We start from the raw sequence: 14693 nt of genomic DNA, 5'->3' as shown, positions 1-14693 counted from the left end.
GGAGTAAAAAGAGGTTTGGGTGCCCTCCCCATTCAAGCCTTCGGACTCCTAGGTTCGAGCAGAAACTTGCAATAGAGACCACAAAAGACCCGGGGTCGTTAATGTGGATGGTTTGATTTGATTTTTTTTTTGATTCGATTCCTTATACGATAGCGCACCTCTGTGCTAAAAATGAAAACATTCTCTGATGTTGTTTTCGAGATACAGCCCTTTTAAGATGTTACTTCCGATTTTCAATAAGAAAACCAAAACAATCTATTCAATTTTAGCATTTCAAAGAATATGCAATTCGAGATAATGATGAATTTTGCTTCATAAGACTGCTAAGTATTTCTTGATCAAGTTTCAGAAGGTTCTCGAGATGCAGCGATTTTAAAAAGTTATTTCCGACTTTTTCTAAGAAAATCTATAAAACTATAAAATTTCAGCACTTTAAAGAATATGCATTTCGAGATAATGATGAATTTTGCTTCATAAGACTGCTGCCAAGTATCTTTGGGCCAAATTTCAGAAGGTTTGCTGATGTAGTCTTGAGAAACAGCTTTTTAAAATGTTATTTTCGACCTTCTCTTAGAAACTCTTAGAAAAAGCCGGAATTAACATTTTAAAATGGTTGTATCTCGAGAACTACGTCAGCAAACCTTCTGAAACTTGGTCCAAAGATACTTGGCAGTCTTATGAAGCAAAATACATCATTATCTCGAATTGCATGTTCTTTAAAATGCTGAAATTGTATTGATTTTATAGATTTTCTTAGAAAAAGTTGGAAATAACATTTTGAAATGGCTCTATCTCGAGAACTACATCCGCAAACCTTCTGAAACTTGGCCCAGAAATACTTGGCAGTCATTTGAAGCAAAAAACATCATTATCTCGAATTGCATAGTCTTTGAAATGCTAAAATTGAATAGATTGTTTTGGTTTTCTTATTGAAAATCGGATGTAACATCTTAAAAGGGCTGTATCTCGAAAACTACATCAGCGAATGTTTTCATTTTTAGCACAGAGGTGCGCTATGGTGTAAGGAATCGATAGACCCCAAAATCTCGGATTGCATATTTTTTTAATAATAACGGTATTTTGAGCACCGTGCCTGTCTCAAGTTATGACCACTTTAGTGATATGTATGTACTTTTTTTGGTCCGGATCTCACTCAAATGTATGTAAATTATGTCCGGAGCCATCATCCGACTCATCTTTGATAAGGTAATCATAAGACCATTTAAACGAATCCAAAACATTGAAATTCTGGCAACCCTGTGTCATATTCAAGAATGACAGGAAAAGTAAATAGTTTACGACGGAATTGCAAAAAATACTTTTTCAGAAGCCGTATCTCACTTATCAATATGTAAACAATGTCCTGATTAATTATCCGGCTTATGGTTGGATAGATAATCGAGAGACCTTTTAAACGAGTTTAAAATATCTAAAATACAGCAACATTGATATTTATGATTAATTAAGGCTACCAACTTTAGCTGAGGAAAAAATCCGTACACTTAAACGATATGAAACCATGGTATAACATTAACTGTCAAGGAATTATTTAGAAAAAAAATTGGAATTTGGGAATTACAAATATTTTTGTTAAACGTTTAAAAGTTTACGAAATGTCAAGTTTGCTTTTACAAATAATTTCGTTGTCAGAGTATTCACAAAAAAAAAATCCAAAGTTTTTTTTTATGGAAAAGGTCCTATAAACACAAGCACAACACAAGGTTTACACAAGCTATAGAAATCATTTGGATCTTTTATTTGGTAAATATGTTTTACGAGAAATTTGAAAAGAACCATAATTGAATTATTCTAGACTTGTTTTTTTTATTAGGTCCTATAAACATATAAAACACATTAGCTTATAGGACCTTTAAAAAAACTCTGGAATTATTGAAAATCAAGTTTGAACCGAGGAAACCCCGGAATACTATGCAAGTTATCCCTTTAGAATCAAACTGACTGTTGAATAAAAATATCTAATTATCAAAAGCTTCGGCTCAATAAAAATGACAGTTATTTTTTGAAAAAGTTGTAAAAATTCAGTACAAATTAGTATTATGCGAAAAATTCCGTATAAAAATTCCGGCCTGTTAAAAATCCGCAGAGAGGGTCGAAAATCCGTACAGTAAGGAAAAAATCCGTACAGTTGGTATTTATTCCTGGATCATTTATTAATGTGATGAATTTTCAATAAGTAGTGAGGAACTTTTAGAGTAATTCATACAAAACAGAAAAGCAAAAAATTACATATTCAAATCGTAAGTTCTTTGTCTATATTTTACAGTTCAGCTTAGACAGTCATTCTCCGAAACCCATATTTCGTAGCAACAAAAAAACATTCACCCCTTTTCCAATCGCTGGACACAACACAGTAATTAATTATAATTTTTCTGGCTGCATTACGCACGCTATCTCGCCCGATTCTGCAGCAGACGTTTTCTCTCCATTAATAAACTGACGATTTTTTTTCGCAATCAAGCTGCCAGACTTTGGTTTACAGAAATTGCTCTTTTTCCTTAATTTTGTGCAGTTTCTTGAACGGAGCATCCACAATAAAGAGGAAGGCATCGAAGCGTTAATTTTAGGCAGACTAATCCATCTCTTGCGAGGGGGCTGTAAGGGAACTAAGGATAAGTAGGGGTTAAATTTTGCTGTGGTGGTTGCATAAATTTGGGAGTTAGTTGCAGTTTAATACCAATAGATGGCGTTGATTTCAGAAGAAGGGTTTTGAAAATGTTAGATTAGAAAGTTGTTAGACAGCTTTTTTTGATATTCTTCAATAGAAGTTCGAACAAATCAAACATCCCCTAAGCACCCCTACTCTGCACACCTTCACGGGTGAGTTAATTTTCGCGGCGATCAGTTTAATTATTCACCATCAATTTTGATATTTCATTAATTTTTCTCCCCGATAAACCCTGGCAAGTGGAAAAGTGAGCAGTACGCTGCAGCTCCGCAGTGGATTAGGTGATTAATTATTGTGACCACGGCCGAGCAATTAGAAAGATCAATTTTATTTTTCTCGGGTTTCGAGGGTTGTTACTTGACGGTTACCAGATGGGACTGGGGCTGTGGTGGACGTGGAAGTGGGGGAAAGTGGACGGATTTTTGGATGCATTTGATGGATTGAATAATTGAGGCGCAATTTGACGTTAAGACTGATGGGTTCATGAAATATTCAGATTTCTTTGAAAAGTTTTTACGGTAAAAATTAATCGCCTTACTGTAGACTACACCTTTAAATTTATGTATTGGTTAATTCAACCTCAATAATTAACCCGAAATCCCAAAAATGAGCATTTTCCATGCCACCGCCCGATAAACAGCTCATAACGCCGAAAAGCGATTTCCCGCCAAACAAAGTGATAAAGGACACGCGAAGCGCGCTATTCTTCGCGAAAATGCACCCATTTGGAATTGTTTTCCACCGCCGATGACGGCGGGGCTGGAGCCATTATCTCGATAATTGCCAAACCCATTGAACTCCTCGTGAAAGGAAGGAGGGGAAATGGCGATAATAGTGTATCGTAAATAATGCCATAAATTGCTGCCATGTGAATGAATTATGTGAAACATTTTCACCCCACCGACCCCTTGTCGGAATGTGTGGCACGTGGATGATGGGTTTTCCACGAGGGAAAATTTCCAAGTAGGGGGTGAGGAAGTCATGACGATTTCCAAATGTCAAACAAATTGAATCAACAAGTGTGTGAATCACGGCTGTGTGCAAATCTGCCAATGTCCGGTGTCACAACTTGGTGGGAGTTCGAAATTGAAACCGCAAGTGTCCATTAAAATTCTAACAACCACTCGGAACAGAGTCCAACTGGACGACTGACCACCGACTGATCTGACAAGACCAGCAAGTCAATAACCATCACCATTAAGGGGGGGGGGGATGGTCACCGGTGCCAGTTTCGATAAATTATTCAACGCCCATCGTCACTTTATCTCGTCACGGTGCGGTGACCAAAACCACTGATATTTGTGTGTGAGATTTGGATGCTGGAAGGGTTGAACTAGCTCTCGATTACGGACTTCAGAATCAAGGTATTGAAATTGTCTGTTCGAAAATTGATGTTTTGAAGGTATGTTTTGAAAATTGAACTGCATCCGGATTCTAAATTATGAAAAGGTAAGTGCAGTAGCTGATTTTTACAACTGGTAAGTACAAGTGATTAGTGAAAAAGTGAATGAAGTGAATCTGTCAAAATCTGTCAATCTGTCCAAAAAACGAACCAGTTTAAGTTCATTCAACGTTCTGTTTGATGTTGGAATGAACCTCAAACTAGTTTCTTCGATTTGTGTCGTAGACAATCCACATCCAACTTACCAAATCGATAATTCAACTCCAAACCACCGAATTCCTGTCTTCTGACAGATTCCATCCCGACGTTCGTCGGGGGGGCAGTTTTCAACCAATTACAAGCATAATAACAGGCAAAAATTTGCCAAACCCATTCCCACCGCTCGAACTGTTCGACCATCCAATTTCATGCGGTTGAAGCTTCGACTCCATCGAGCCCGGGACACATTCTGAAAATCGGATCAAGACCGGACGTTGGACTCTCACTCCACCTGCTTCCTCGAAATGTGGTAATGGTTTTGCCTGACTGCATAAATATAAGATGATGAATTGATCCTTGGGCTCTTCAGCTACGGCAAGTGTGCAAGGTGAGAAAAGGGTTCTCGGACAAAGTTCGGATTTACAAGACCTTGTTGTAGAACAAGACACGTGATTTGCTTCCATTATGTGTGGCAAACGGGCGTTGAGTCTACCAAGAAAATGCAAAGTAGTGTCGAGCTCTTTCTTAGAATATTGATTCAGCAGCACTCATCTCCTCCCCAGCACGCACGCCCTAATCTAGTGCCGCACTTTCCGATTACTTACCCTAATTGAAATGGAAAATATTTTCCTACCGAATATCTTCGATTATGTTTGCTCATAAATTCCATAAACCTGTTTTTTCCTCCTCCTTAACGTTCCGTCACACATGGCTTCCTCCCTTCGGTGGCATTATCGTCACCCGATAGACCTAATCCCGATGGCGTTCAATGCTTCGCAAGAGCTGCCGCCAACATCGAAATCATCTTTCCGCGCGCTAGTGAAAGTCAGCGAGCACTTTTCTTTCCTACACTTACTTCCAGTTCCAGCAAATATTTACCCCCCCGACAACGACTGCCGTCGTGGTCGTAAATTGGCTAAAGATATTCGCCCAACTCGCTGCACCTCCGCGGCAAGCCGAAGGAAGATATTTTCCCTGAAGTTATGCCCGCGACCGTCATCGTCATCTGCGAGAAATCCACCAGCACTCTTTTGTCGTATTTGCCTTAGCGACGCGATATAAAAATAATCATATCATCGATTGTCAATACTAATAATTTCACTCTCCCAAGAGTTGGTTTTGAAGGGAATTTTCGTTTCATTTTTGTGGACATTCTTTTGCGATGACAAGAATTGTAATGGTGGATTTTTTCATCAAGAAATTCTGTTTATTTTTCAACAGTTCATTCTTCATTCTTCATTCTTCATTCTTCATTCTTCATTCTTCATTCTTCATTCTTCATTCTTCATTCTTCATTCTTCATTCTTCATTCTTCATTCTTCATTCTTCATTCTTCATTCTTCATTCTTCATTCTTCATTCTTCATTCTTCATTCTTCATTCTTCATTCTTCATTCTTCATTCTTCATTCTTCATTCTTCATTCTTCATTCTTCATTCTTCATTCTTCATTCTTCATTCTTCATTCTTCATTCTTCATTCTTCATTCTTCATTCTTCATTCAGTTCTTCATTCTTCATTCTTCATTCTTCATTCTTCATTCTTCATTCTTCATTCTTCATTCTTCATTCTTCATTCTTCATTCTTCATTCTTCATTCTTCATTCTTCATTCTTCATTCTTCATTCTTCATTCTTCATTCTTCATTCTTCATTCTTCATTCTTCATTCTTCATTCTTCATTCTTCATTCTTCATTCTTCATTCTTCATTCTTCATTCTTCATTCTTCATTCTTCATTCTTCATTCTTCATTCTTCATTCTTAATTTGTTAATTTGTTAATTTGTTAATTTGTTAATTTGTTAATTTGTTAATTTGTTAATTTGTTAATTTGTTAATTTGTTAATTTGTTAATTTGTTAATTTGTTAATTTGTTAATTTGTTAATTTGTTAATTTGTTAATTTGTTAATTTGTTAATTTGTTAATTTGTTAATTTGTTAATTTGTTAATTTGTTAATTTGTTAATTTGTTAATTTGTTAATTTGTTAATTTGTTAATTTGTTAATTTGTTAATTTGTTAATTTGTTAATTTGTTAATTTGTTAATTTGTTAATTTGTTAATTTGTTAATTTGTTAATTTGTTAATTTGTTAATTTGTTAATTTGTTAATTTGTTAATTTGTTAATTTGTTAATTTGTTAATTTGTTAATTTGTTAATTTGTTAATTTGTTAATTTGTTAATTTGTTAATTTGTTAATTTGTTAATTTGTTAATTTGTTAATTTGTTAATTTGTTAATTTGTTAATTTGTTAATTTGTTAATTTGTTAATTTGTTAATTTGTTAATTTGTTAATTTGTTAATTTGTTAATTTGTTAATTTGTTAATTTGTTAATTTGTTAATTTGTTAATTTGTTAATTTGTTAATTTGTTAATTTGTTAATTTGTTAATTTGTTAATTTGTTAATTTGTTAATTTGTTAATTTGTTAATTTGTTAATTTGTTAATTTGTTAATTTGTTAATTTGTTAATTTGTTAATTTGTTAATTTGTTAATTTGTTAATTTGTTAATTTGTTAATTTGTTAATTTGTTAATTTGTTAATTTGTTAATTTGTTAATTTGTTAATTTGTTAATTTGTTAATTTGTTAATTTGTTAATTTGTTAATTTGTTAATTTGTTAATTTGTTAATTTGTTAATTTGTTAATTTGTTAATTTGTTAATTTGTTAATTTGTTAATTTGTTAATTTGTTAATTTGTTAATTTGTTAATTTGTTAATTTGTTAATTTGTTAATTTGTTAATTTGTTAATTTGTTAATTTGTTAATTTGTTAATTTGTTAATTTGTTAATTTGTTAATTTGTTAATTTGTTAATTTGTTAATTTGTTAATTTGTTAATTTGTTAATTTGTTAATTTGTTAATTTGTTAATTTGTTAATTTGTTAATTTGTTAATTTGTTAATTTGTTAATTTGTTAATTTGTTAATTTGTTAATTTGTTAATTTGTTAATTTGTTAATTTGTTAATTTGTTAATTTGTTAATTTGTTAATTTGTTAATTTGTTAATTTGTTAATTTGTTAATTTGTTAATTTGTTAATTTGTTAATTTGTAAATTTGTTAATTTGTTAATTTGTTTATAAATTTATTTGTTTTCTTTAAATTTTAATTTTTTAATTTGTTAAAGTTTTTAAGAAATAGTTTTCGAAATTGTCAATTCCAGGGCATTTAACATGATGAACCCTCATCATTTGCAGAAATTGCGTAAGAAATAGTTTTCCACTCTTGCACTCTCAAGATCTTTCCGCAAGCCTCGAAGCAGGGACAAGAAATCACTGTTGAAATAATTTAAATTAAGGGTAATTTAATTATCTATTTTCAAGCATGAGCGATTTTTAGTGCCCTTGCGGATGGACCAACAACCCTTTTCCTTCCTCAATCCAGCTGAATCCCTCGGTTTTCGCGTCCGCGAAGGGAAAGGGGGAATTTTGGATAGTTTTCGGGAAAAGCAGTAAAATCTCTTTGTTCTTCCAAATGTTGATTTGTACTGGATGGTGGTGCGTTTCTTGGAGGCACTTTCTTGAGGAGATCTTCAGCAAAGATGCTTTTATATTTATCTGTGAACCCTTTCTGAGGGAGATTTCAGGCTCATCATAGCTGTGCGAATAATCCGAGATTTCTCGGAGGAAAAGATCTCGCTCAACTTCGCATGACTGATTTTTGAGATGTGCAAAAGACAGCACGCACTTTTCAGGGAGAAAGGACTAGAATTTCTTGTCATTAGATTTTTTTGTTAGCTGTTAAAGTTTCTAATTTTGATGTACATTTGTTTTAATGTTATCTTTTTTTCTGTTTCTAGTTCATTTTTCTGTTTTCATTTTAAATTTCAGCCATAAATATAATCCTCAACTATCGATTCTCCATTGTTGTCATAGCGGAAATGTTCAGGAAGTTCGATTCGCTTCCAAAATCCCAGGAAAATGCACCGTCCCCTATTCAAACGCAATTATTTACTGCTCAAGCAATGCTAGTAGTACAAACCTTCGTTTTCCACAGGTTTTCCCTCCTGTTTGTAGTAGAAGCCAATCTGAGCCCCTTTGAAAAAAAAAACATCGAATGCTGCAATCGTCCAAAATTGAAGGTAATAAATCATTTTTACACCGCGAACGCGAGTTTTTTTTTCTCCTCTCCCTCACCACACCGCTGATTTCCACCCTGAGAGAGTGATGCTGGAAAATGGTCCGGAAATCGATTCGCTGTGGAATCGGTTGTTTTTTCCAGAGTGGAGAAAAGTGTGGCCACGCGGGCGCGCGCTGCTGATGGATGTGAAATTGATGGATTGGGTTTTCTCTGCGAGGGGGTTGAGAGGTGGAAAATAACCCTTTTTCCACCCTAAACCATTCGCGCGGGAAGGAAAAACGCTGGAAAAGTTGATTGTTTTCTCATTTTGAAGATTGACTTGCAGATTTTTCTCTCGCTGGTTGAGTGGGACTCAGATGTGCTTTTTAAAAGATAATTTATGTTTTGAGGGGCATGAAAAAAACGAAATATTTAATTAAAAATGGTTGAATTTCAAAACAGTCACTTGGAATGATCTCTAGGCAAGAATCTCTACATAGTATACCATTTGACGCAGATTTGAATTGTTTTCTTTAAAAGGGACTTCCAACATTATTAAAACTTGCTAATACTATGCTACTATTTAGTAAATCTTAGATCATTTGATTAAGTATTCAAATTTACATTTTACTCTTAATTTTTGTGTTGAAAAGAATAAAATAACTCTGTGTTAATTAATTTAAAAAATCAAATAAAGCTAACCCAGTTCAAAAAACAAATAAAAAATTATCGGCCGATACGCTTTATGTTTCTTATGCGAATCAGTTGAAATGAAATTTATTGTAGAAATTATGTTTATTAAATTTGCTAAAACTTAGTAACAAATTTGTTTTTTTTTGTTCTGAGCCTGCAAAATTTGATTGGATCTAGCAGTGATTTCAAGATATAAGCAGTAAGATGGCTCGAGATGGTAGATTTTTCAGAACATTTTTTTTTGTTGCTTTTTGGCCCCTAAACAACTCCTCGAAGTTTGGGAGCGATATATTGCGTCTACAATTTGCGCATTGAATTTCAATTTTGTATGGGAATTAGTATGGAAAACCACTCTTTTTAACATTCTGTTTTGTATCATTTTTATTTTCCACAACATTTTTCAAACCTACACAATAGCGTTAAAATTGAGTAAATTGTCTACAACTTTTCCCAAGAATGTATTGTGCTATCTTGCTCCTGACAAAAGATACAGCGTCCTCAAAACTGGTCTAAAACGCAATTTCCGAGCAAAAAAACACGTTTTAGACCAGTTATAATGTATTGTTTTGTTATGTTTTTACTTAATATCAACTTTCTTAAATTTTGATTTAAAATTATATTAAGCCGTTTGAAATTTTAAGCCGTTTTTAAGTAGTGAATGTATTTTTTGACGAAATAATATGTTTTAAATGTAAAACTTATTTAAAAATCAATACTTTATGCTAAAACATGCATTTTATAAAAAAAAAACGAACAAAAAGCATAAAGGAGCTTTTTGGCATTATCAATTGTAAGTTGCAGCAAGTTTATTTGAAAAAGATGCAATTTCAAAACTCAAGTTTCCCAAAAAACACATGAATTACTAAAAATATACTAGACAATTTGGCTTATCTGAGGAAGACGGAGTTTCAGTGGAAAAATATTACATGAAAGAAAAATATTATGTTGGTCTGTTGATGAGATACGTAGGTTTGACTTGAGTTTAATTCTGCTTTGGTAAAGTTGCCATTTGAACACCCCTTTTTGTTAAAAAAAAGTCAAATTTGTGTTAAATGGACGCATTTTCAAAATCATTGCGGTGGAAATATTTGGCATTGCATTTGATCTACCTACCGAACACTATAAATTTATCTACGTTCAAAAGTTGCTACCTAGCCCGTTGTTTTTTGTTTACCTATCAAGCATATTTAATCGCCTGTAAAAACTAAATGTTTCATCAGTGTTCAAAGTCTGTTTCGTAAAGCAACGTGTTGTTGTTACTTGTGTTTTGTAGGAGAAGGCTTTCCAATTTAACGTGTAACCCTATTTTGATTTAAGTTGGCACCCCTGTTAACGGAAGAGCAACTGTCACTCTGAAAAATTCTACGAGCAAAACAACACGCAAAATATATTTGCTCTCACACCGTAAAGTATCGCGTTTTATTACGACTACAGGTTATGGGAACCAGCACGAAATGACCTCGGAAAAGTCGGATTATCCGATCTTCGACGGCAAGGACTTCGCGGACTGGAAGTTTCGCCTCGAACTGACCTTGGCGGAGCGGGAGTTGCTGGACCACGTTAGGAAGGAGCCTAAGGTGGAGCAACTGCTCCTGGACAACTGGGTGAAGGTCGACGTGAAGGCGAAAAATGTCATCGTGAAGTCGCTTGGCCGGGAGCACTCGCACATCGTGCGCTCAGAGAAGTCCGCGCACGGGATGCTGAAGGCCCTGTCGGAGGTTTTTGAGAAAAGTGGAGCTGTGCAGGAGCGGCACTTGCGGATGAAGTTGAACAAGATGAAGTGCGAAGAGGGGCAGCCACTGGATGTTCACTTTGCGGCCTTTGATTCGGTTGTGATGGATCTGCGTGCCGCTGGAGCTGCTATGACGGAGACGGAACAAGTAACACATCTGCTGATGTCGCTTCCTCGATCGTACGAGCACATCGTGACGGTGCTTTTGGCAATGGAAGAGCTCACATTGCGGAAGGCTAAGGCCAGGTTGCTGAACGAAGAGGTTCGGCGCTCAGAGATGAACGAGGAAGAACCCACGGGACGAGCAGCTTTTCTCGGAGCCCCCAAAAAGTTCACGGGAAAATGCTGGCGTTGCAACGAGCCAGGACACAGGGCCTTTGAATGCCCGAAGGCTAGCGGAGAGGAAGCAAGAAACACGGAGAAAAGAAGGCCGGGCCCGCAGAAACGGGCGTTCAACCTCAGCAAGAGGGAGGATGATCGCGGCCAGGAGGAGGATACGAGCCGAGCATTTGCTTTCGTCGCGGCGCGAGGGACTGAATCACTTGGCAGTTCCGGACACGCTCCGAGAGAGGTCTTGTGGATCATCGACTCGGGATGTACGGATCATATGACCAACGATGACAAGCTGTTTCTCGTCGAGCGTCGACTGTCCGCGGTGTACCCGGTGTCGCTCGCAGAGAAGGACAGGCCATTGAAGCGACAAAGATCGGGTTCATCGCTTCCACAAGTGTAGTCAACGGCCGAGAATATGACTGTCACATCTCGGATGTTCTTTTCGCACCTGGTTTGAGGCACAACCTCCTGTCCGTCAGCAGATTGGAGAAGGCTGGATTTGTTGCAGTTTTTCGTGAAGGTGGCGTTGAACTCTGGGCTGGAGATGTACTTTTTGCGGAAGGACAACGCAGGAACGATTTGTACGAGCTTAAGTTCACGGTCAAGGAGCGTCAGTCGAACGTAGCGGCCGCGGTGGACACGAACGCGCTCTGGCATCGACGACTTGGGCACATAGGCATGAGAAGTATAAACCATATGGTGAAGAAAGGTATGGTAACCGGCATTAAACCAAACATTACAGACACTCTGGGCGTATGCGAACCGTGTGTTATGGGCAAACACAGTCGAGCTACCTTTCACCGGTGTGAACGCAGAGCTTCCAGACCACTCGAGCTAGTGCATACGGACGTGTGCGGTCCGATAACTCCAACAACGTGGGACGGCAAGAGGTACTTCGTGACGTTTATTGATGATTACACTCACTTTACCATTGCCTATTTGATCAGCACGAAGGATGAGGTCTACGAATGCTTGAAGGAGTACTACTCGATGGTCTGTGCTGGATTTGGCTCGTCCGTGGCTCGAATGAGATGTGACAACGGTGGTGAATACATCTCCCGGCGATGTAAGGAGTTCTGCAAGGAGAAAGGAGTTGTTTTGGAGTATACAGCTGCTTATACACCGGAGCAAAATGGCAGAGCCGAACGAATGAATAGAACGCTAGTAGAGAAGGCAAGGTCGCTGATCTACGAAAGTCAACTGCCGAAGGAGATGTGGGGCGAAGCGATTATGACAGCATTGTACCTGACGAACCGCAGCTGCACAGTTGCGCTGGATGACCTAACCCCGACTGAGCTGTGGTACGGGAAAAAGCCAGATGTGTCGAACCTCAGAGTGTTTGGATGCCGTGCCTACGCCCTTTTGCCCAAGTGCAAGCGCCGCAAGATGGACGCCAAGAGCGAAAAGTTGATCATGGTCGGTTACTCTGGCAACGGGTACCGTCTCTGGAACCCAGAGGAAAGGAAGGTAAAGCTGTCCCGAGACGTCATTTTTGATGAAGCGGTTCTCCCGGGAAAAGAACGTGAGCCTGATCAAGATCCAGTGAGTGAGCAAATCGTTGGGGAACCGGTTCCAGAGGAGAATGCTGTTGAGCACGAGATGACAGATGACGAAGAGGCCGCTACGAGTGACGACGAACCTGAAGGTGCGTCTGAAACAGGTGCGTCTGAAACAGGTGCACCAGAAGCAGTTGAACGCGAAGCAGCCGCGCGCGAGGCGGACACGCGCGAGGCACACACGCGAGGAGCAGACGTACAAGAAGCAGACGCGCGAGAAGCAGAAGCGAGCGAGGCAGGACGTCGCAAGTCCGAACGCAACAAGAAGAGACCTGTTTGGCACAAGGACTACCAAATGGACTCCACGGCACTGTTGACTAACGGTATCGAAGATGTTCCAGAATCGTACAACTCCATCGAAGGAAGACGGGACGCAGCTGACTGGTACGCTGCAGTTCGTGATGAGCTTAACTCGCTGACAGAAAACCAAACGTGGGATGTTGTCGATCTGCCAAGAGGAGCCAAAGTGATTACGTCCAAGTGGGTGTTCAAGAAGAAAGTCGACAAGAACGGAGATTTAGAACGCTTGAAGGCACGGTTGGTGGCAAGAGGCTTCCAGCAAACCGCTGGTGTTGATTACCACGACACTTTTGCACCAGTGGCCAAGCTGTCAACGGTGCGTTTCCTGCTGGCAGTTGGGATACAGAGGAGTTTCGAGTTCTGGCATATGGACGTAACCACCGCATTCTTGTACGGTGAGCTCGACGAGACGATCTTCATGAAACCGCCACCTGGTCTGGACGTCGAAGCTGGTAAGGTTTGCGAACTGAAACGATCGTTGTACGGTTTGAAACAGTCACCGAAGTGCTGGAACAACAGACTCCACTCCTTCTTGAGCAGTTTGAACTTCGAGCGGTCTGATGCTGATTATTGCCTGTATGTCCGTATCGCCCACACTGAACGCTTGTACATTTTACTGTACGTTGACGACCTCCTCATTTGTGGCAACAACAGCAGTGAGATAGCGGTTTTGAAGCAACAACTTTCCGCCGAGTTCCGCATGAAAGATCTTGGCCAGCTGGAATATTTCATGGGAATGCGTATCAGGATCGACGATGCGGCTGGAACGGTAACTATTGATCAGACAGCGTTTGCCGAAAGAATCCTGGAAAGATTCGGCATGGAAGCGTGCAATGCAGTGGCGACCCCACTGGAGCCGGGAGTCAAGTTTGATTCAGCCGAGAGCTCAGATGAAGTTCGAACAAACTTTCGGCAGCTGATTGGAAGTTTGATGTATCTGATGCTCGGAACCAGACCAGACTTGTGCTTCGCGATCAATCTGTTTAGTCGCTACCAGGACAAAGCAACGTGTGAACACTGGAACTGCGTGAAACGAGTGCTACGGTACATCAAAGGGACGACCGGAATGCATCTGATGTACACACGGAAGGACGAAGCAACCCCCCTGGTTGGATACGTGGATTCCGACTGGGCGAACGATCCAGATGACCGTAGATCAACGAGTGGCTACTTGTTCGAAGTTTACGGCAACTTGATATCCTGGACAACCAAGAAACAAGGCCTGGTGACCTTGTCGACTGCAGAAGCGGAGTATGTGGCAGCGTCGCAAGCTGTCTGTGAAGCAATCTGGTTTAAGAAGCTGTTCCAGGACGTTGGATATCCAGTTGATCATCCCATCCCGGTCTACGAAGACAATCAAGCTTGTATTTTCATCTCGAAGAACCCGGAATCAAAGCGGACGAAGCATGTGGAGGTTAAATATCACTACGTGCGAGAAAAGGTTTGGCGGAAGGAGGTTGAACTGCGGTACATCTCGACGAAGGAACAGAAGGCGGATATCCTTACGAAGCCCTTGGCCCGTGTGGCTTTCGAGAAGATGCGGTTGGAGCTGGGTTTGGAAAGAGGAGGAGTGTAGGAGAAGGCTTTCCAATTTAACGTGTAACCCTATTTTGATTTAAGTTGGCACCCCTGTTAACGGAAGAGCAACTGTCACTCTGAAAAATTCTACGAGCAAAACAACACGCAAAATATATTTGCTCTCACACCGTAAAGTATCGCGTTTTATTACGACTACATGTT

This window comes from Culex quinquefasciatus, chromosome 1, assembly GCF_015732765.1.
Source record: "Culex quinquefasciatus strain JHB chromosome 1, VPISU_Cqui_1.0_pri_paternal, whole genome shotgun sequence".
Taxonomy (NCBI): Eukaryota; Metazoa; Arthropoda; class Insecta; order Diptera; family Culicidae; genus Culex; species Culex quinquefasciatus.
Note: the sequence above shows the minus strand (reverse complement) of the source record.